Here is a 21,493-nt window from a genome sequence, read left to right as displayed (position 1 = left end):
GAGAGGAAGTGTCAGGCAAAAATGTTTGGTTTTCATACGCCTGCAGTTAATGACCAATTTTCCACAAATCATAATAGTTTTACACCATTAGCTTTATAATTAAGTCTTTATTACGTGATCCTGTTTACTCAGCACACGCTGGGGTTTGACAGCAGCCCGTGGCTGTCAGGCCAGAAATGATTTGTGTCCCAGAGCAGCTTCCAGAGGATGGCTGAGCTGCCCTGGCAGCAGCAGAGATCCCTCTCGGGGCCAGGAGGAGCACCAGGACACAGAATAACCTGCTGTGAACAGCCCTGGAGTGTGGCTGGAGCAGCACTGTCCATGTCAGCCCTCCTCTGCTGGCTTCCAGGGGATGGATTCCCTTTGCTCCAGGGCAAGAACCAGCTCTGATCTGTCACAGACACCTGCCCGAGGGTGGCCAGGGCAGCCCTCACCTGTCACAAGGCTTGGCCTGCTTCGATCACAGAATTCCAGGGAGGTTTGGGTGGGAAGGGACCTCAGAGCCCCTCCAGAGCTGGCTCAGGACAGGGCTGTGGCTGCTGGCTGCACCCAGTGCATGGCAAGGACACATTTCAGCTCTTCCCCCAGACCCTTCTCTGCAAACAGGTTTTCCTCCTCGTCAGTCACAGCCAAAAAGGAGCTTTGCTGCCTGTGAATAAAGATGTGGGCGATGCACTGGCCATCAATATTCCTTCCAGAAGGGAACAAGGGCTGCAGTCTCTTACGTCCCACGGGGGTGAAAGGTGGCAATCAGTGAATTAATCCCTAATCGAGCATTATACCAGTGCCTCAGTGGCTGAAGAATTAATGACAGAAAAACAGCCACAAATAATGTATTGACCAAAAATATCTAAGTTATTTGTGTAAATTATTGGCAAATAAATAAATCGACCAATCGCTATGAACTCCTTTGCTCATTTCACAGAATCACAGAATATCCTGAGCTGGAAGGGACCCACAGGACACCCCAAAATCCCCACCCTGTGCCTGAGAGTGTTGTCCAAGCGGTCAGTGCCCTCAGCCAGGGTCAGCCCTCCCCCAGCACAGGTACCCAGGGAACAGAGCACTGCTGGGTACCCTGGGGGTGTTTGGGAGGGTTAAATATAAACCACCCCAAAAGGCACGCACTGAGGGGCAGGGTTTGGTGCTCCATCCCTGCAGGATCTGCTCTTCCTCACTGCCTCCCCACCGCTCCAAAGCTGCCTCCAGTCACCCTGGGAATATTCCCCACAGCTGAAGAGGGACCAGGACCTGCTGGACCTGCCTCACTGGCTTCACACCGTTCTGAAGGGGATTTAAAGCAGCATAAAGTTCTTGTGGCAGGGGAGGAGCTGAGTGGGTCTTTGGATTTACATTGCCTTATTCTGCTCGAGATAAAGCCCAGCTCAAAATCCCTTAACTCTTTTTGACAACAAATTAGTTTCAGATCAAGGGCTCCTGATCTGTCTCAAAATATGACTTTCACTTCCAAATTATTCATCTTGCCAGAAGCTGTTGCTAACAGAAAAAAAAGGAAAAAAGGCAAATTTTTAATGGTTTGTATAACGTCTTGTTCACTTTCAGTTTTCTTCATAGAAAATTCTCTTTGTCACTTCATGCCAGAGAGTAAACTCTTCTATCACACTAATTCAGCAAGGCAGCCCAGGATTTTGGGTAGAAACTCTGTGGGTGTTTTGTGCAACCTCAAAACGCAGCGTGCCTTCCCCCAGGCTGGGCAGAGCAATCCCTGGCAATCCCCAGCCGCAGGAACAATGCCCAGTTCAGGACAGACGACCCCAAAATCAGACATTTCGCTCTGGATACTGGGACTGGTTTGGCAGAGAGCGTTTTCAATGCTCTAATTGCTTGGAGAGAGAAAAGGAACTGCAAAGCCCCAGGAGCTGCTCGTGTCCTGCAGCCTGGGGTGGGCAGGACCCCCATGGGGATGGAGCCTTCCTCCTCCTCCTCCTCCTCCTGCTGAGCCTTCGCCCTGGGAACAGCACATTCCGAGAGGCTGCAGAAGGATATTACCTACTTCAGGGAGAATAAGAATATTTTCCCCCATTTTAATTGTTTGCTGCTTGGCTAGTTATTGATTAACTTTTCTGCAGTGTTGCTATTTGTTTTTCTTTGCAATATATTGGCTTCTCGAGGCTTTTAATCAACTGCAGTTGATTGTGATTACCTCTAGCTGCTCTCCAGCCTGCCTGGCTTATCCCACATGCTCAGGGCAGGGCTTGCCTGGCTCCGTGTGTGGAGACTCCTGCAGCCCTGCCTGCCTCCTTCCTTCCCCAGCCCAGCCTGAGCCTCGCGACTTCAGCCAAACACATCAGCAGGAGTGCAGGCACTTCTCCTAAAACCTCCACCTGGTCCTGAAACCCGAAAACTCCACATTGTCCTAAAACCTCCACACTGTCCTAAAACCCAAAAACTCCACCTTGTCCTAAAACCGTAAAACCTCCACACTGTCCTAAAACCTGAAAACTCCACCTTGTCCTAAAACCCTAAGACCTCCACCTTGTCCTCCACTGCGTGCAGAGCTCACATCCTCCTCCCAGCTTCCCTCTCCTCTGCTGGGAGCAGTGCTCACATGGAAGCTCCTGCTGAACTTGGCCATCTCAGCAGCTGCTCTGGCTGCAGCTGGAGCAGGGCTGGGACAAGTCTTCTGTTGGCTTAATGATCAATTGTATCCAGTGGAAAATGATTCCACAGGCACAACAATCAGCACTCAGTGTTTCCAAATGTTGGTTTCTTCTATAAATGGGTGTTAGCGAGAAGCAGATGGCAAAGATAATTCACTGTCTGCTGCAAACGCTGGCCCATTGTCTTTGCCTGTTGCTGCTCTCTCCTCAGGCTCTGCCTGCAGCTCTCTCCTCAGCTCTGTGCTGCGACAGGCTGTGATTTATGGGGATTTTATCTGCTGGTTTATTTGCAAACCTCTCCTTCTGGGATTTGCTTTGAGATTGGAGAGGTCCCCGTGAGGCTGAGAGAGGGGGCTTAATTTGGGTGCTCTCCTCAGAGCAGCAAGTTCAGCTCTTTCTGCCCCAGCAGACACTGGAGGAGGACGTTTGGGCTTTATGGCTTCTTAATCACCTTCTTTGGCCACCTGAGCAAAGAAAGGGTCAACCAGCTGTTAACAGGGAGCACCTGAGTGCTAGGAATCACCTGTGGCTGCCTGAGGCTTCTGCCTCCTGTACCTTGCAGTGCCCGAGAGGAAGATTGGAGTGACACCAGTCCTTTTACTACATCAAAGGGTCCTCTTTGGATGCTTTGGGTCCCTCCTGAGTGAAGAAGCTTTGGTATCTGACTGCCCAGATACCCTGGAGTCACCACCACCTCCCAGCCATCTCTGAGCCTTTCCTCAGCATCCCACCTCCGAGTGCAGCCGCTGCCGTTTCTCCCTGGTGTCCCTTGAGTCAGGTGTCCCTTTGTTTACTGTTCTAGGAAGGGTTCCTTGATTAAATTATGACTTGCTTGCTTTTTCTGCTTGTTCTGCCCTGCTTGTTCTTCTCTCCCCCAGAGCATCTACCACACCAGTGTTTAACACTCTGCAGTATTTCTTCTAAATGCTGTTTTGTTCCTCAGAAACCTGCTGATTTCACCCCATCAGTGGGACACCTCTGGGTACCTGGTGCTTACCAGCTGCTGCTGGGATTTAATGGGCATTTAAAGGGCCTGAGGCTCGTGTGGGGATCTTCCCAGGGCAAGGGCTGACCTGTAGGTCCTGCACTGCCAGTGTGGCACCCACAGCTCCTCCTGCTTCCCTCAAGGCATCCCTCACTGGAGAGCAAGCCCAAGAAGTCACAGGGGGTCAAATCAGCAACACCGAGAAATGTGTTTTCTTCTTCCAGGAAAAAATCTTGCCATTGAAAAGAAAAGCAGAGCACACCCAGCACGTGTCAAGCAGATGTGATGACAGACACATGGTCACTTCATTTCTTACCTCACACTCCAGGAAACACAGGACTTGTGAAAACATTTGGAAATGTGAAAAAAATCTCTCAACAGAACAGAAACATTAAGGTTTCTGTTCAAACCTGTTTGTTTTGGTACTCCAGCTGCAACTTTTCATGGTACAAAAGCATATCCCTCCTGAAATTCAGATCTGGGTGCTCCTGAACATTCAACTCAAAGTCAAAACTCAAAGCTTTGAAGTTCATGTATATTACAAGGACAGAGAAACGTCTCTCATCCTCAGAGTCAATGAGTGTATAACTCTCTCTGAGACCAAATTGCTGTGTAGGACGTCCCTCATTACTGTAACACCAATAGAAGCCTATTTTTATTCAGCTTTATGTCTTGGAGACAATCCAGAGCACTCGTACAATCCTTGCTGACTCCAGGCTGACTCACACCCTTAACTCACACATGCCATTGTCTTTATTCAGATTTCCCACTTACACTGCAGGCATCTGACATTGCTTAATTACAGCTTTTTTTTTTCCAGCCTATATTCCTTTTGTTCCCCCCCTTTATATTTAGTATGTTTATAAAGGGGTAGAGCAGGCATTAATGAAGATGTTTGGATTTCAAAAGTCTTTGGTAGCACTGGAGAGGGATGGAAAAATTCCACCCACAGAGTGAGCAGAGATTTTACCAACCCCTGCCTGGTCCAGCCACGAGAGCCTGGCACAGTGCCACCAGCGCCAGCCTGGGGGACAGCCACTACCTGGAGGAAAAGGCCATTACAGCTCCTTAAAGATGAAATGGCATAAAATGAATTTTTGCATCCCAGTTTGCCTCCAGGCGGGATCTCCTTGAGGGGTTTGCCAAGGCTCCCCCTTGGCAGCTGCCCAGGGAGCCAAGGCAGGCTGAGCCCCGGCTGAGCCAGCCCCAGCCAGGGTGGGACTGACCCAGGAACGGCCTGGGCTGGCAGGGAATCACTCTCCTTCCCTGGCCCGGGGCTGGAGCACCAAACCATGGCATCCTTGGCTTGTCTTGGCTTGCCGTCCAGGAGTGGGGCTGGGATCTGTGTCCTCTCCTCTCAGCCAGCACAGCTCCCCGCCTGAAGCACCCTGTCCTCTGCCAGCCCCAGGCAGATGCAGATGGAAAGCCTCATCCTGCCAGATTTTATGCAAGATGTTTTATTTATACTCTTCCTCCCTGATTATACCCTGCTTGAAATAGAGCAACACTTTTTACTTCCACCAGTGCTCACCAGTCCTGTGCACTGGTTAATTTGCCTGCAGATGGTGAAAAAAAATTAAAGGGATAAAGATCTCCATGGCTGGCTCCCATTGCCCAGCCTGGAGAGCATTGCCCAGCCCAGGAGGGCATTGCCCAGCCTGGGGAGCGTTGCCCAGCCAGGAGAACATTTCCCAGCCCAGGAGAGCATTGCCCAGCCCAGGAGAACATTGCCCAGCCCAGGAGAGCATTGCCCAGCCCAGGAGAACATTTCCCAGCCCAGGAGAGCATTGCCCAGCCCAGGAGAACATTGCCCAGCCCAGGAGAACATTGCCCAGCCTGGGGAGCGTTGCCCAGCCTGGGGAGCGTTGCCCAGCCCGATCCTGGCACTGGGGACACGGGGAAAGCTGGGGTGTCCTGCACTCCCCAGCTCATTTTCCAGGTGTTAACCCCACTTTATCCTGCCCCCTTTCCTTGCTGCTGTCGCTCGGAGGGAGGTGGGAGTGCAGGAAGGGCTGAAGGGAGCGTTGCAGAAATGCAGGAAATGGATTTAATGGTCCGAGCCGCTGCCCCGAGCCCGGGGAACGAGGACACATCCGAGCGTGGCTGCGGAGGAGAACTGGCCCAAAGCCACTGCGTTTAACAGATTACAGCAGATTATCCCAAATAATGATTGCTTTCTTTGGAGCTGGATTTCACACGCCCGGTTTACAGCCCAGCCACACAAATTGGCAGAGAGCTGACTTGCCTGGGTGAACGAGCATGAGGGGATGCAGAGCGCTGTTAATGGGCTGTTCTTCCCAGAAACTCAGGTGTACAATAGTGCAAACTTACACTGGCGTTTTCCTAACTTCTTCCTACATGCTTGTTTCATAGGAGGCTGAGAAGTGAGGAGCAGAGCAGAGCTGCAGTTGCCAGAGTGTCTGCAAGCTGTGGAGATGAACAGAAAGCTTCAAAGAATGAAACTTTGATGAAAACCAGAAGCAAAATGGTATGAAAAGGAAATGTTCTTTCTGTTTCAAAGAAATCATGCATTTTCCAGAACACACCATTGGCATTTCTGAACCCAAATACCTACAGATTAAGACAAAACTCATTGAGAAGTTTCCAGAAACACAGGCAGATAATAAAGACAGCTTTTACCCTTCCTTCCCTTGTCTGTTTTATTTCACAGGGAGAGAGGAAAAGAAAACTGTAGGGAAGGCAATTGGAAAAGTCAACACCCAGCAAAGAATTCAAGTGGTGCAACCAATGGCTTTTAGAATAATAAATGCCTTATTTCACTTATCAGCTGCACTGCTTATTTATTTATTTATTTATTTATTTTTAAGACTGGCTTCAGCATCTTTATTCAGTTACTTGGATCTATTGATGTCCCTTGTGCCAAATCAATACTCCTTCCTAGAAAACATGGAGCAGAAATCCATTCCTCCTGCTCGGCAGTAAAACCAGGGAAGCTTGGAGTTGGCATGCCCGAGTGAGTGCTCCGTGGCTCGGGTGTTAAAGCTGCCAGGTGTGGGTGCTGGCTAATGACACGGAAACTTTCCCATTTCTGACACAGAAACTTTCCCATTTCTGACACAGAAACATTCCCATTTCTGACATGGAAACTTTCCTATTTCTGACACAGAAACATTCCCATTTCTGACATGGAAACCTTCCCATTTCTGACACAGAAACATTCCCATTTCTGACATGGAAACTTTCCCATTTCTGACACAGAAACATTCCCATTTCTGACATAGAAACCTTCCCATATCTGACACAGAAACATTCCCATTTCTGACACAGAAATGTTCCCGTCTCTGACACATGCAGGTGTGGGACAGCCCAGGTGAGGCCCGGGGCACTGGCAGGGGCTTTTCCTTTTCCTCCAAGGGTGAAATATTCCGGATTTTCCCTGGAGCACTGCTGGAGGGGCTGTGCCAGGGACTCCTGCCCTGTCCCCCCGCTGAGTGGGGGCACAGGGCTGAGCTGGGGCTCTCTTCTCTGCCTTTGCTTCTCTGCCAGGATCTCTCTCTGCCTGGGGCTTTTGTTTGGGTTTTTGGCCTCTTCTTTTTTTTTTTTTTTTTAAGGGGAAGAAAAGAGAATCTGAAGAGTTATACAATGTTTGTAGAACACGCAGAGATCCCTATGAGACAGAGAGAGTCCAAGAAATGAAACATTTTTCCTACATTATAACAGAATTATAGATGAACTTCTTTCCTATTTGAACTTTCTTCTTGAACCCAACTTTCTTTTTGTTTCTCTGGATTCCCTCAGGGGTGGCCTCTCCATTCCCATGCCTGCTTATGCCAGCCTAGAACAGGCAGCCAGCCTGGAATCTGCTTTGCTCCAGAGGACACAGCCAGGAGCCTTTGATTTGCTCTGGTCTGGATGCTCTTGCTCAGCTGATGAGCAGATCCTGGCTCCCTTTGAAGAGGCAGATCCCAGCCCAGAGTGCTGCTATCAATAAATAGAGTTCAACAAACAGAGTTTCAATAAATGGACTTCATCAAAGCACGAATGGGAAACTGGATAATTAAAACCTATTAGACCTGCCCCTGTGAAATGCTGGTCCTTGCTCAGGAGAGCAGGACCCTTCATGTACCAAATTTCCCTGTTTTATCAAGGACAAAAAACTAGAACTGCTTGTGAAAGAAAAAACATTTATAAGTATTTTTGGTTTTTTCACATCTCCAAGCCATTTTTAACATGGTCAAGTTGATACAAAGACATTTTTAAATAATTTCTTATCTAGCCACAGAATTAGAAAAGGAAATGTTGGTTGGAGCAAAGTGTTTCCTTCAGTGCAAGGGTTTTTCTCTCCCAGCTGCTCTGCTTTCAAACACACAGAGAGATTACAGTTATTTGTTTTATATTGCCAAAGGTACTGTACGAGTGTATAAATTTACGACCGGTTTTGGAGATCAGATTTATGGCAGAGTTTAAACCAATTTACATTAAAATGAAAGCTGACCTCATTCACCCTGTTTTATGATCATTACAACAGCAGCCTAATCTAGATCATTTCTTTGCTGGTGCTCAGTACAAGCTCTTTGAATGAGTTTGTTGCTGTGGATTTGAGAGGATTTGTGTCTTCCTCTCCTTGGCTTTGCTATGTCAGGCTTTTTTCTTTTTTTGCCTTTCTTTGTTTTTCTCCCCATTTCGTTTATCTGTGGGAATGCTGACCCCATCCTGCAAACCCAGAGGCGGCCCTGGCCGTGCCTGGCAGGATGCAAACCCCTGCACCCTTCCTCCTCCCCTGTCCCGCGAGCTCCGGGAGCAGCTTCGCCAGGAGCACGTCAATAATTGATCCTAAAAGGATTTCTGCCGGTCCCAGTCATGCTTTCCCTGCCACATTTACTCCAACATATGTCTGCAATCTACTGGGGCAGCAGGAGCGGATCAGCGGCCACATGACAGCAACGGGAGCTAAAAATACCCTGCTGAAGTGAATGCATCCAGCTCTTTATGCACAACGCCTCGTGTTAAGGCTCTGTTTGCACTGCTGATCAAATGTGTGTTGAAATATCCATGGCCTTGATGTCTCATATTCACAGAAAAGGGCTTTGGCAGCCAAAAATCCCACCCACCACAAAGGCTTAAATAGCAGGCACATTCATCTGTTTAATTTCTCCATTCTCGGCTGTTTTGAAGGTCAGGTGTTTGCCTGCTACACCTCAACAGCTTCCAACCAGCAAAACAAAAAATAGTTAAAATTAGACCATTAGAGAGAAGTGCCTCTGAGCAGTCATTCAAATCCTAGAGGAAATTTCAATTAGAGCGTGCTTGCTGCTCCTTGGCGTTTGCTTTCTGCTCATCTCCGACCTCGAGCCCCGGGAAGATGAAATAATCTGTGTGTGCCTCCACATGGGAGGTGTGCAGGGAGCCCAACCTCCACGTGCACCTGGAGCCCTCGCAGCAGCTCCAGAAACTACAGCCACTGCTCTGTCCTCACTGGTAGTAATTAATTACCAGCTACTCAACGAGGACAAATACCGAACTGAGAATCACAGAACAGCCTGAGCGTCTCCACACATCTTTTAAACCCCTGCAGTGACTCCACCACTGCCCTGGGCAGCTCTGCCAAGGCTGGGCAATCTCTGGTGGAGGAATTTGCCCTAATATCCAATCTAAGTCTTGTTCCCTGGGAGAAAGATCAGCCTCCACCTCTGCACAGCTCCTTTCAGGGACTTGTAGAGAGCAGTGTGGTCTGCAATGTGCCCAAATATGTATATATATACATTTATTTATTCACAGTTCATAACCTTTCCCATTAGTAGCCTCAAAACATTTCTGTAAAGCTATTTATGGGAGGGAAGAGAGACAGCAGAGATGGTTTGAGGACAGACTCATTTTCCTCCATTCTGAACTGTCTCTAGCTGGAAGTTGTGCATCTGCATAACACAGCTCCATGCCATGAAAATCAAAAAGCTGGAGCCCTCTGAGTAACAAAGATTAGTAAAAAGGCATTTTAAAAAATCCCTGATGCTTTCTGCTGCAGAACAAGAGTCACTTTGGGGGTTGTGAGCTTTGCAGGAAAGGTGCAAAGTGCTGCACAGAACTGCCTGTGTGGGCAAAGGGAGCACAGCTCGGAGCTTTCATCTCCCAAAACTCCCTCCTGAAGGGCCCTGGTGCCCCTGATCCCCCTGGAGCAGCAGAGGGTCCCTGCAGACCCAGCCCCGAGTTCCTGCCGGGGGCACCCCGGCTGTGCCAGCTCTGCCACAGGGACACAGCAGGGCATGGCCAGAGCAGGGCAGCAGGCTGGCCTGGGGCCTTCTGCCTTGGAAAATACCCATTTTTTGAAAAGAGCCTTTGTTTTGTGTAACTCGAGGAGCAGCCTTGGTTCCTCCACAATGAAATTTCTCCACGGGAGCTGGAGAGGGTCGGTGCCGCTGCTGGACACGAAGTAAGTGCACAAAGGCTTGGGAAGGTCAAAGACCAAAAAAGAGAGTGTTTTATTTAAACATCTGGCATTTATAGAATTCCAGAGGTGACCATGGACTGGAGGATGGAATTACCACCTCTCCAGCCACACTGGGCAAACCAACAGTCCATCAATTCTCTCCTCCCACAGAGAAGAATGCAGAACAATCATTATTTACATAGACAGTGCACAAGAACTCCAGTAGAAATATGTAACCATCAGAAGGCTGAACAAGTTTTATGGGAATTTTAAAAGAACTATAAAAGCAAACTTAACGCTGTTAAAAATCAGGGCAACGTGTGGGCACCCTCTGCACAGAGGTGGCTCTGGGGGAAGCTGCTCCCAGCAGGAGCAGTCCCGAGCAGTCCTGCAGGGGAAAGCAGGGAGGGGAGCAGGACAGAGCTTCTCTCTGCCTGTCAGCAGCTGTGACACGCAGGCACAGAGCAGCAAAGACTGCTTCTGACAGCTCACGTGAAAGAAATGTGAGGGAAAATGGATTGAAATAAAGTGAGGAATGAGGGGACTGGAGGTGTCCATACAGGGACTGAGCGCTCTGGGGTCCCTCCCAAACCATTCTGGGCCTCTGGGACATTTGTGGCTGCAGTTTGCACTGATGGGGGAAGCTGGGATGCTGCACTGGCTGGAGAATGGTGCTGGAAAGGCCAGCTCACTGTGCCCTGAGCTCCAAAGGCATCAAAACATGTGTTCCTTTTAATTATCCCCACAGTCTCACATAATCACTTCCCTGGTCAATTAATTTAATTACTTTTTGGATAATTATTTTCCTCAATGGTGCAGTGCCCCAGACTGTGATAGTTGTTGTGCTGCAGAACTGTGGGATGGGAGAGCCTTGGCTTTGAAAGGCACACAGAACATATCAGCAAAACACACGTTTGTAACACAGACGCCTGAATTAATGACATCCCTTCGGAGCTGAGACGGAACAATTCCTCCTCTGCATGGCAGAAGAAAAAAGCACTTTGTGGCAACAGTAAAATTGGTCAAAACATGTCAAAAAGATTCTTTTTTTTCACCTGTGTAGCCTGCTTTGAGTCGGAGTCTGCTCTAACACTCGGGAAAATGTTGAACTGGGCTGTGGTGGGATTTAGGGAGCACTGGGAGCTTTCTGAGTGCCAGGTCTCAGCAGCAGCATCCTCAGGCAGGGCAGAGCCAGCAGCTGTCTGCAGATCCTGGGTGGGAAATGCACTCTCAGCCCTGTCAGTCTCACTGGGCACGAAATGGGAAAGCTGGTGCTCAGCTCAGAGCCCACGGCAGCTGCCAGGACAAGGCTTGGATGCAGGAAAAGGGGATTCCCGAATTTCCTTGGGCTTAGTTTGGAGCAGACAGTGAGCTGGGAAGTGCTGCCAGGGGAGGCTGTGGAACAGGAGGATGGAAACAGAGCTGGGGGATTCATGGAGAGCAGGTCTGTAAAGAGCTCCTGAAGCAGCAGGCAGGGACTCACCCCTGCTGCAGGGCTCAGAGCATCAGGCTTTGTGCCTGCCCCTGGTCTGGGGTGGTGGGAAGAGCTGGGCACAGCCCTGGGGCCCTGTGCCAGGGGTCCCTGGTGCCAGGAGGTGCCCCAGAGCCCTGGGAGTGCCCGGAGGAACATCAGTGTCCCAGCTCTGGGCAGCACCACGAGGCTCCTGCGCCTCGGCCGCGAGGGCTCTGGGCTCTGCTGAAAGCAACTTTGCTTGGATGGACACGAGCCCCCCAGAGCAGAGATCATCTGAGCAGGAGGAAGATGGATGGACAGTCTTAATTAACTGTTTCTTGTGTCATATTCTTAATAATTTGGTTGCTATTCCTGCAGTCTGTTACAAACTTCATTAAATTTACTTGCCTCAAGGGCATTTCTACCTCTTACAATCAGCCTCTCTCCTGTCAAAGATAAATTGCCTGATGGGATAAGTTGATCCTACACGAATGCAGCTTGCTTTGAACCTGTGGTGATAAGTAGCACCAGACAGGAGGTTTTTCTGTTGTTTATCTTTGTACTGATGTGGCATGGAATAAAACTGGGTGTCACTCTGCTGGCTGAGCCGCATCCATCAGGCTGAGCAGAGATTAGCAAATACTGCTCAACTTAAAGAAACAAAGAGAAGTAATCTGGAACACTTAAGAATAGACTTCTAGTTCTTTGATGTGTGCATTTAATATTGATGTGCTGATGTGATCAGCTTCAAAATTTAATCTTTTCTAGTAGATCAAAACCAAGCTCCCCAGTTTTCTTCCCAGAATGGATTTGGGCTGGAAGGAACCTCCAAGCTCATCTCTGTAGCTGATACTTTTAAAACAGCTGACAAGAGCCCCTGTGTCCTGCTGGTCTGGAGCCTCCTGACACTCTGTGGGTGCCTCTCCCTGCAGGGAAATTCCTCCTCCCCTTCCTGGGGCAGCAGGAGCCCCAGCCCAGCTCTGCAGCCCCCTGCACATTCCGGGTGCTGCACGAGCCCCTGGGTGCTGTCCCGAGCCCCTGGGTGCTGCCCTGAATCCCTGGGTGCTGCCCCGAGCCCCTGGGTGCTGCACGAGCCCCTGGGTGCTGCCCTGAATCCCTGGGTGCTGCCCCGAGCTCCTGGGTGCTGTCCCGAGCTCCTGGGTGCTGTCCCGAGCCCCTGGGTGCTGCCCCGAGCCCCTGGGTGCTGCACGAGCCCCTGGGTGCTGCCCCGAGCCCCTGGGTGCTGCCCGAGCCCCTGGGTGCTGTCCCGAGCTCCTGGGTGCTGCCCCAACCACCTGGGTGCTGCCCCGAGCCCCTGGGTGCTGCCCCAGCCCCTGGGTGCTGCTGCTGGGGCTGAGCACCCAGCACCCAGAGCTGGGGCTCTGCCAGGCTGGGACAGAACCCGTGCCAGAGCTACAGCAGCTGACGTGGCTGATCTCTTAATTAACACATATTTTATACAGCACTTAATGCCTATGATAAAAAAGCATTGAAACTTAATGCACTACCTCAATAACAGCATAACCTACTTTCTTCCAAATAAGAAAGCAGGGAATTGCTAGACATCAATGCATCATTTGCTAATGAGTTGTAATTCTGTATTAATTTACCAACGAGCTGATTAGATATGAGAGATTTACAAAATATATTAGAGGCTGTGGTTCCAGAAAACCAGCTCAACATCAGGGAAAAAAGTCATTAAATTTTTCTCTGTGGTGCACCTGAAGTTATTAATTAGTTGGCATTTAAGTAAAACTCATTAAAAATAGTCTGAACTGACAGATTATAACATTGTAAATAACACAGGCAAGAACACAAACATTCCGCTCAGGAGAACAAGGATTTCACACATTAAAGCATTGTCAGGTTTGGGTATGAGAATATTTGTGTAAATTCTCTGTACTGGCCCCACATGTGTGCAAAGGTCAGCTGTTATTCAAAAGTCCTATTTAAAAACAGATGGACAAAACCTCAATGATTTTCCAATGGAATTTCAATCCTCTGTAGACACAATGCCCAAAGGTTTCTGTACACTCAGTGAAACCAGCACTTCCCAGCACACCTCTCAGGAAGGGCAGGCTTACACACATTTTCCTGCTTGTTGGTTGCTCCTTTAATGCTTTTCTGCTCCTCTCACCCGGGCCTGGAGCTGGACAGGAATTTCCAGGGGTGGGAAGTGCACCAGGAGAAAACTCCTCCTGCTGCCAGGCTCAGGTGCTCCTTCCAGTGCTTCCAGCATCTGCTGCTTTGTTTTCAGTCTCTATTTTAGTTTCCTTTAAGCACACTGGATTTCTGTCTCTGGGAAAGGGCTGTGATCACACTAAAATGCTGCACATCATCTCCAGCCTGTCACAACTCAGACACATACATCAAGGAGAAGTGTCACAGTGTTAATTTTCGGAATAAGATCGGTAATTTTTCTGTTACACATCCCCTGCTTGTTTTGCCCGTTGCAACACAAACTCAGATGTATTGACAATACAGAAATGCAGTCTATAGGTATAAAGACTCAAATTACTCTCCCACTTTTGAAGGAAACTGCTGCTAGAATTTTTCAGGCTCTGCATAATTATATTCTGTACAAAGTAAATGTGATTTTTTCAATTGTCTCTCTAGTTTCAAGTGTTTTTCTTTAAAATGGCTGAGGTATTCCACACCTTCCCTGCTTTAGAAACCACCTTGAAAATGACATGTTTTCTCTGAGCTGAGTTGTGACAAAATGTTAAATGTAAGTAAGAAAAATCCACCACAAATTAATTGAACTGAGTCCTACCACTTGTTTGAGCAAGAAGACAGAAATTCTCCCTTGCATTTTCCCATGTAATGTGTTAATCCCAACAGTTCCTGACAATGGTACCAGGAGGAAGAATTCAGGAAAATCCGGAGTGAGCAGGAACTCAGAGTGCTGAAAAGCCTCGGAGCAGAAAGAGCAGCAGAAAAGCAGAGATGACATTTCCCACAGTGAGAAGTGTCTCACTCTGCCAAAGCTTGAAACAACCAAGAAGAAAGCACTGATATAAAAAGCTCGTGCATCTCTAGAGCAGCTGCAGCATCAGGAGGGAAAACAGCTCAAGAGATGTGAGTTATTGTTGCCCTGGACTGTGAAGGATTTCTGTCCTCACACCCAGAGTGAGCCCCTACTTCCATACATTAAATCCTAAGTGAGGAATACCCACATCAAGTACCCAGAGATCTGCTCACACCATTTGTCACTGCAGCAGGGGGGAAAAAGTCCCACAAAACCTCAAAAGCCACCAGACCCCTAATTCTCTAATTTCTCTGCAGCCAAAGGGAGAAGCGAGCTCCCAGCCTGGGTGTCCCTGAGAGGACACGGCTCCGTGGCCAGAGCTCCTGTCCCAGAGTGCTCCTCATGGGGGAGAAGATGCTCCAGAGCCCATCAGTGAAGGCAGCAAATGGGTTTGAAGAGATGCCTTCTTGTGTGCTCTTTCCTGCTCTCTTCCCTCTTTGGAAAAGGGAACGTGCTCTTTCCTGCTCTTTCCCCTTTTTGGGAGAAGGGAACGTGCTCTTTCCTGCTCTCTTCCCTCTTTGGGAAGCAGCAGCTCTCTGCTGCTGAGGAAAAGCTCCAGCAGCCACAGGAGAGAAGGAACCCGGCGTGGTGCCCTGCAGGGCACGGAGCAGGGGCATTGTGGAGCACTGGATCAGGAGCTATTTCAAGCCACTGAGCTGTTCCAAGCTCAAGAATTATCTTTATTTCACCCCACATTTTAATTCTTGTTGCAGTCAGTTGGAATTCCAGGGCAGACCTGTGACAAGGGAGCAGCAGGAGCCCAGGACCGGGGTGGTGTGGGGAGGGCTGGGTGGGTCCTGGCTGCTGGGCAGGGCTGGGGCTCCCACACAGCCCAGACCAGTCGGGAACCTCTGCTGCCCTGCCTTGGAACCTCTGCTGTTCTGCCTTGGAACCTCTGCTGTTCTGCTTGGAACCTCTGCTGCCCTGCCTTGGAACCTCTGCTGTTCTGCCTTGGAACCTCTGCTGCTCTGTTTGGAACCTCTGCTGCTCTGCTTGGAACCTCTGCTGCCCTGCCTTGGAACCTCTGCTGTTCTGCCTTGGAACCTCTGCTGCTCTGTTTGGAACCTCTGCTGCTCTGTTTGGAACCTCTGCTGCCCTGCCTTGGAACCTCTGCTGTTCTGCCTTGGAACCTCTGCTGTTCTGTTTGGAACCTCTGCTGCTCTGCCTTGGAACCTCTGCTGCCCTGCCTGGGGAACCTCTGCTGCCCTGCCTTGGAACCTCTGCTGTTCTGCTTGGAACCTCTGCTGCTCTGCCTTGGAACCTCTGCTGCTCTGCTTGGAACCTCTGCTGCTCTGACTTGGAACCTCTGCTGCCCTGCCTGGGGAACCTCTGCTGTTCTGCCTGGGGAACCTCTTCTGCTCTGCTTGGAACCTCTGCTGCTCTGCCTGGGACACCTCTGCTGCCCTGCCTTGGAACCTCTGCTGCTCTGCCTGGGGAACCTCTGCTGCCCTGCCTTGGAACCTCTGCTGTTCTGCCTTGGAACCTCTGCTGCTCTGCTTGGAACCTCTGCTGCTCTGCTTGGAACCTCTGCTGTTCTGCTTGGAACCTCTGCTGCTCTCTGCCCTGCCTTGGAACCTCTGCTGTTCTGCCTGGAACCTCTGCTGCCCCAGCCCAGCCTGAGGAGCTGCACTGCACTGCCTTGGGGCCTCTCTTGTCCCTGCTGCAGGAGGATGCAACCCAAAGGCATGCACGATGCTTGGTATTTTCCCAGACTTTATGCATAACCATCAGACCAGACACGAAGGGCCACAAATAATTCTGGTGCTTCCAAAGAAAATCAATGTTCTTATCAACAGCAAATGGTAGCTGCAGTTATGAATATTTAACATAGAGTGTTGCCATGAGTTTAGAGATGCCTTGTGTGCCCCCAGCACAGCCCTGTAATAAATGCCACGGTCTTGTGGGATACTTTTTAATAAAAAGAAATCAGAAGCATTAAAGCTAAGCCATTAAGTGCTGGGTGTAGCCCTGAATGCCAAATGCAATCTGTGCAACCCATCCCTTTATCCCAGCCCTAAATCTGGGCCCTCCCTCATGGATTTCAAATTTATTCTTTTTGTATGATAAAGCATGAAGTGTTCTTTGTGTTGCTGAATAAACAGCAAGTGCAGGTGCCCTCAGCACAATAGCACAGTTCAGTGACTGAGGGATAACCCCAGGCCAGGGCCAGGCCCCTGCTTGCCCCTGTAAATGCTGCTGGCATTGCTGGGGCTGTATTGCTGCTATTCCAGCCTGGAAAACCTCTGCTCCCCCAGATTTGCCATTTTGGGCTGCTGGAGGTGGTGGAGTCCTCACTCAGGAGCACCAAACCCAACACATCTGGCCAAACATCTGGGCTGAAGCTGTCGGTATGGGAAGACCCAAGGCAAGGCGTCCCCCTGGGGTGGGAGCACAGCCCTGCCCGCCCAGCAGCTCCCACTCCCTTCTCCCCTGGCTGCCCCCTGCCCTGGCAGGTAACCCTGCAGGCTCCCCAACAAGGGCAGGGACCCAACCAGCCCAGTAAAACACAGCCAGGCTCTCCTTCCCCAGCTCCGGAAACGCTTTCCAGCTCATCCCAACGCATTTCAGAAAATGAGGTATTCTGGCTTTATTTCCCAAAAATCTTTTCAAATCCTTTCAAAGTTCATAAAGTTACTAACAGAATTAATATTTGAAAATGGCAGTATTTTGTAGCTACATCCATTACATTTAAATAACAAGCCAAAAATGGATTTTTTTTCTTAGAACATTAAGTCCTGAAGTCTTCCTGAGAAGCTGCAGTGCCAAAGTGTTGGCATTTGTGGGGGAGCCCGGGGTGTGCTCTGCTGCCACGTGTGCAGTGATGCAGCAGCCCCTGCTGCAGGAGGGGGACCCTTCCATGCTGGGGTGAAAGTATTTGAATTAATTATTTTTATATTTCTCACACAAGATCCCAGATGTTCTAAGCAGGTTATACAATTTTTGGATTAATATTGAAACTTTAAATGGAGATCACCCAAAGCCATTTGCTGGGTAAGAAATGATGGGAATTAGGGAAGTTGAATAAATACTTGATCTTAAAGTTTCACTTAAATGAATGACTTGTGTGCATAAATAACATGGGAGCTGTCAATAAAATCATCCTCAAATTCTGTCAAATAGAAGAGTAATTATGGCTTCTGCTTGTTGCTAACAAAGTGAAATATTAGCTGAGCTTACACAAAAACAAACACCTTCTGATTTCATTGAAGATTCATGCTAATGTGCCAAATTACCAGCCTAAACTTAATTGCTCTTTTTTATCTCCCTGAAATGATAAGAAGCAGCCACAGAAGTGGCTCTGGTGACCTTGGATTTACATAGGCCTTCAGTGACAGGAAATGCACAGCTTTTATTTCTGACTTGGTAACTTCACTGGGAATTGCAGGATCCCAGTCCCCTTCCAGGATTGCATCCTGCTCTGCAGAGCTCAGCCCGAGGCTCACGTTTCATGGGATTCATCTGAGCCCCCACAGTCCAAGGAACAATTTTTCCTTCTGTTTTCCCTCTGTGTGGCAACCCAAACCCAAATGTTGTACTTCTTTAAAGACAACGTGGCTCCTTTTCCTTTCCCCATTTGTGTTTTGAAACAATATACTTGCAGAACTGAAAAATATCACCCAGCTGCTTCCCATCTCCATGGCAACCCCCTGCTCTGGCTCCAATTGATAAATGCTTCGCCAAGCCTGCTACCCTAGGCTGGTTGTTGCAAAAATGATCCATTTCCACTCCCAAGCCAGTCTGTGGTGTTTGGCACTGGGTGCACTGCTGGTTCTAGCCCTTGCACACCTGAGCATCCTTCCTGTCTCCCGGCTCTCCAGCCAGGAGCTGCAGCACAGCTCCGTCCCCGGCGCGTCCCAGCTGCGACCCGGCAGGTTCGAGTTCAGGGTCCCAGCCACCACGAGCCCCAGCACGGGGGAGAGCAGGACCCCTCCTGCAGCCCCCAGGCAGACACAGCTGCTGCTGCACATCTGCCCAGCCCAAATCCTCCCCCAGGAGCCGACCCCTGCGGCAGCAGAGAGGGCAGGGACAGCCCTGCTCGTGCCCTGAAACCAGGGCAGCACACAGCCAACCCAGGGACAAGGCAGGTTCTCCACCTTTGTGTTCTCCTGCACCAGCCAAGGGGCAGAGCTGCACAAATGAGCTGCAAATCCCCGTCCAAAGCCCTCGGCCTTGCTCCTGCTTTTGACTCTGTTCGGTGGGATCTGTCTTTGAGCCGCAGCCTCACCGCTGGCCCTGCTGGAGGGACCCTCCAGGCAAGGCTCAAATGACCAATTTCTGTCTCTGGAACTTTGAATCTGCTTTCACAGCCTGCAGAGCTTGAGCCAGTAACCTTCAAAAATGCAAAGTTCATGTGGGATGCCTGCAGCTGCATCCTCTCACATCACTGCCTGCCAGGGAGCTCTGGGGCTTGTGGCTCCTCCTCTCCTGTCTGAACTCTCTGGAGATGTTCCCGGCACGGGGCCAGGTCCTGGGAGCCGGCCAGAGCCCAGCAGGGAGCAGCCCGGAGGGTGGCAGCTCCTGGCGGCTCCCTGCAAGCCCTGCCTCAGCCAGGCAGTGCCTCGGGAGGCGGAGAGCCCGCAGGGACCTGGCACCGTCCTGGTGAACCAGAGGGTGACAAGGGTGACACTGCCCGGGCTGCCCGGGAGGGAAGAGGCAGCCAGTGGCATCAGGGAGATCAGAGGGTGTCAGTGGCATCAGTGGCATCAGTGGCATCAGTGGCATCAGTGGCATCGGAGCAGGTCGCCCTGGAAAGGATCAGATCTGGATCTGAGGACATCCCCAGTGGGGAGTGCATGGCCAAATTTTCCCAGTAGCTAATGATCCTCAAAGTTCAAAATTTCTGCCTTGTTAATTGGATTTTTCTGGCTTCAACTTAAATCTATTAGGTCATTTTGTGCCTTTCTCAGAAGAAAAAGCCTTTCAGGACCTGGAGCTCCTTCCCTGTGAAGGTACTTAGCCATAGAAATTAAGTGACAAGCTTCTTTTTGATAAGATAAACAGACTGAGCTCCTTAAGTCTATCACTGTAAAATATTCTCTGTAGCCCTTAATCATTCTTTATTAATCTTTTCAGCTCAGTGACATGGCAGCAGAAAGGTAAAATAATAAATAAATCCTGCAACAAGCGGGAAAAGAGAAAAGATATAGAGATACATAAGATCTCCTAGGATTTCGCAAAGTATGTTAAAATTGTGATGCAGCTGTACTAGAAATGTGTTCCAAAGACCTTCCCGAGGAGCAGCAGTGCTGCCCTGCCAGGCTGGGATGAATGAACATCTCTGCGCTGCCGCAGAGTCCGAGGCAGGCCTGGCTGGGGCTGCGCTGGGCTGTCCTTTGGGGAGGATGCCAGCGTGGAGCTCCCCAGGGCTCACCTCGGTGCACATCGGGCACATGGGGAGGAGGCAGAGCCCTCACAGCGCCTGGGAACACAGCCCTGCCCGAAGGCTCTGCCCAGGGCAGCGCTGGGCCGGGCTGGGCTGGCACTGCCCGGGTGCCAGCACAGCCCAGGGTGGGTCAGCATGGGCCAAGGTGGGTCAGCATGGCCCAAGGTGGGTCAGCACGGCCCAGGGTGGGTCAGCACGGTTTGAGGTGGGTCATCATGGCCCAGGGTGGGTCAGCATGGGCCAAGGTGGGTCAGCACGGTTTGAGGCGGGTCAGCACGGTCCATTGTGGGTCAGCACGGTCCAAGTTGGGTCAGCACAGTCCAAGGTGGGTCAGCACGGCCCAAGGTGGGTCAGCACGGTCCATTGTGGGTCAGCACGGTCCAGGGTGGGTCAGCACGGTCCAGGGTGGGTCAGCACGGTCCAAGGTGGGTCAGCACGGTTCAAGTTGGGTTAGCATGGTCCAAGGTGGGTCAGCACAGTCCAAGGTGGGTCAGCACGGCCCAGGGTGGGTCAGGATGGTCCAAGGTGGGTCAGCACAGTCCAGGGTGGGTCAGCACAGTCCAGGGTGGGTCAGCACGGTCCAGGGTGGGTCAGCACGGTTCAAGTTGGGTTAGCATGGTCCAAGGTGGGTCAGCACAGTCCAAGGTGGGTCAGCACGGTCCAAGGTGGGTCAGCACGGGCTCACGGGCTGCCAGGGCAGCGGCCCCCGTGCCGGGCATCGCCCGCTCGGTGCCCATGCTCAGCATGAGCCCAGCACATCCCCCGGCTGCCCTGGCTGCCCCAGACCCTGCCAGGGGCTCGCAGACCCTGGCACCAACTCAAAACCACCCATGGCTTCCATTTTAGCCCGTGGGAAAAGCTGCCAACTCTGTGTGAGGAATTACAGACCACAAGGGTTTGAGCAGTGTGGGAGTTGAGTTAACACAGGGTGGAAAAGTAGAATTTTGGGGTTTTTTAGGATGAAATTCAGGGGGTGCAAGATGGAGGGATTTGGGTGTGTCCTGACCTTCTTCTCCTCCTTGCCCTCCATGCCTTGCTGTGCTGGTGACACTTTTCTGTTGGTTTAAAGCACAGACACACTGTCCAGCAGAAATTACAGATATTGGCACGTTATTGTACACATAGTACATGTCATTTTTGGTATGAACAAACAGCCATGCTTCCTCTGCCACTACACTGAGAATTCTTGCTCCTTTTTGCTCTTTTGGCAGATGCAGTGTGGGAAAATATGGCCAGAATAATTCCTATCTCCTAAAAATCCTTGCCTCTGATTTTTGATATCCAGCACCAGTTAATGCCTGAAATTCTCATTTCATTTTTAAAAACTGGTTCGCTTACACCTGACAGTGACAATGACAGTTCCATTTGTCATATCACTGACCCTTTCACTTCATTCATTTATAATTTAATTGTCAGTTCAATTTGATCAAATATGTCTGAATTGAAACAATTTGCATTAAAAATAACACATCTTTCTCCTTTTATTCCCTGTATTGTGGCAGGTAGTGCTTGAAAATTCAATTGGTGCCAGCCAAAAAGCTGCTGTTTAATTAATAAGAAAATGGCTGATGAGGGAAGAAACCATGGGTCTGGATGGAAATCCCTGATGAAAAATGGATCATGAAACACAGATGTTCT

The sequence above is a fragment of the Lonchura striata genome, chromosome 30 (assembly GCF_046129695.1).
Source record: "Lonchura striata isolate bLonStr1 chromosome 30, bLonStr1.mat, whole genome shotgun sequence".
Classification (NCBI taxonomy): domain Eukaryota; kingdom Metazoa; phylum Chordata; class Aves; order Passeriformes; family Estrildidae; genus Lonchura; species Lonchura striata.
Note: the sequence above shows the minus strand (reverse complement) of the source record.